Genomic DNA, 2,659 nt, shown 5'->3' with positions numbered 1-2,659 from the left:
TTGGTAGCAGCTCATTTAATGTTTTGATTTGCTGAATTTGCATTTCAAATTTCCATTCCTAATAGACGATATAGTCAGTCTTTGTTAATGAGGACTCTGATTACATGTGCCATTATAATTGGGAATTAGCAGACCAGCCTTGTTTTGGAGATTAAACCCAAAGCAAATTGGATTAAATATAGTGTGACCGAAACCTCAGGCCTCTTTTTTTCCCCCCTTTTTAAAAAATCTTGAGTCAAAGGTGAAACAAAATCCATTGGGTTCCAGGCATATGGCTCATAACTTTATTATCACTTTAGAGCTTTAATTATACTTTAAAAGATAGCCTTTTTTTAATCATTCAGTTATAGTGCTTAAAACATGTTTATTAAATCCCTTTCCCCCTCCAAAAAAAAAAAAAAACTGGGGAGTTTGAGAGCAGATCAGTAAATATTCACAATTAATTGTACATTACATGGGCATACATGATAGATTGTTTATATTTTTATAAGGCTATTGTGTCTACAAGAGGTTTGGGGTCATAACACTTCAAACTGAGCTCTATGTGAAGTGGTCCAACCTGCCTTTATGACCGTATGATTTTCAGTCAGTTTCTATGATCTATGCCTGGGAACTTTACTATGGTCTCTATGGGCATATTTACTACAAAGATTAAATTAAAAATTTTACATTGATATTGATTCTTAGGAACAAATTTTAATTTCATTTTATCGAAATTTCAACACCATGTTATGGTTTGGATGGTAGCTATCATAGCCCTGACATGACATGTAGCTCAGGATTGTGGGGGTTTTCTTTATTCTCTTGGGTCATTTGCTATTGTAATCCAGTTACACTCCAACATTTTCATTATCAAGCTTAAGACCAATTCTTCAGAAACTTCCACTAATCCCAAGCTATTGGAAAATCATGCTTATTAATTCCTATGAGATTCAGTTAGATGTTTGTTTGGCTATAGGCAGCCTTAATTACACAACAAAAGATCTTCACAAGATGAAGAGAAATTAAGATAACTTCTGAGTGAATATTGGCCTTGGAAGATAAACAAATGCAATTTCAGCAGGATGTTAAAAATCATATACACCTTTTTATCCATAAAATATTAATGTGTGGAGAAATGTAAAAAGGAGAACTTTTTACAGGGATGTGGAGTTTTATTCAATTGCACTGGGTTTACAGAAGAAAATAATCATCCTGGGAAGTTGCGATCCAAATAAAGGTGAGCATACTGCTGGCATGGCCTTACCATCCAGAGTTACCTTTAAGAGCCACTTCAAGCTCTATCCAGAAAGTGACAGAAGGACTGGAGAGATCGGTCAGTGGTGAAGCATGCTTGCTGCTCTTCTAGAGGGCCAGAGTTCAGTTCCCATAATCCATTTCAGGAGCTCACAACTGCCTATAACTCCAGCTACTCAGGATCTGACTCTCCTTTTTGGCTTCTGAGGGTGCAAGTACATGTGTGAGAGACACTCACAGATAGAGAAACATGAATTAATAAAATAAATTCTAACAAAAAGATAAAGTGATAGAGCTTGCTGTGGGTGTGACTTCTGTCTTTGGAACCTTAAGCATCATTACCTGGGGGTGGTGTGTTAATTCTTCAGACACCCAATGTCATGTGCATCACCTAGGCTGGTGCCTGAGGTTCTGAGGTGAGGAAAGAAGAGCTGACAAGATGTGGGTTAGCCTCAGGATCAGATGGGCACCATTGCTTCTGTACAGTTATGAACAGGAAAAGACGGCTTTCAGTTAAACCAATACAGAATCATAATGTAAATACCACCAGTTTCATTTTTCAGAAAGGTAAAATAATATCATTAACATAAAATTTTCTAAAATAAAATAAAATTTTTAATTTTAAAATTTACTCCTGGAGTTTCGTAAGTTATAGCATCCTTTGACACACTTGATACATGTGTGAACTTAGAATCTTTCTTACAGTGTTTCACAAATAGTCACTGTCCACATTTATTGTTATGGAAAAAAGTTCCCTTTGCCAAATTAAAAAATTAAAATAATTTGGTTACATGTTCATTTAAGTTTATTAGTTTTATATGTTTACTTAACCATACCCCAAATTATTCTTCTTGGGTTTGAATAAATGGGGCACTATAGGGAGAGTAGTAGCTCTTGAGCGTCTGCAAGGATGGGCTTTCAAGTGTTCAGATGCTGATTAAAAGGGCAATCTGCTTCCCACTTATCCCCAGTAACTTCTCTGTATCAGTGATGTGAGTTGTATCGGAAATAATACTGGTTTTAAATGTTGGCAATTCTGATCAATCCAGTAAACATTGGTTTGACATGCTTTAGAACTATTGGTTATCTTTTAATCTTTGACATCTCAAGATATTTTAGTTTTACAAATTACCTTCTAGCTTTTGTAAAGAAAAAATGCTCATGCCCTCAAAGCAGTTAAATTAGCCCCAGTTGAATATGAACAGTTACACTAAGAATTCCACTTCTTTTGATTAACAGTCTGATGAGCAACCTCCTGGATAATTATACATGTACATATACCATGTGTATCCATGCACAAATATAAATGTATATAATACTTTATAAGGATGTAGAATATATTGGTGAATAATGAGATGAGATAACAAATATCAGTACATTGAATACATTAAAGGTCAGACATTTTTGTGTGATTTTGATTTAT

The sequence above is a fragment of the Peromyscus eremicus genome, chromosome 9 (genome assembly GCF_949786415.1).
Source record: "Peromyscus eremicus chromosome 9, PerEre_H2_v1, whole genome shotgun sequence".
NCBI classification, from domain to species: domain Eukaryota; kingdom Metazoa; phylum Chordata; class Mammalia; order Rodentia; family Cricetidae; genus Peromyscus; species Peromyscus eremicus.
The sequence above is the reverse complement of the archived record's forward strand: the minus strand, read 5'-3'. Positions refer to the sequence as shown.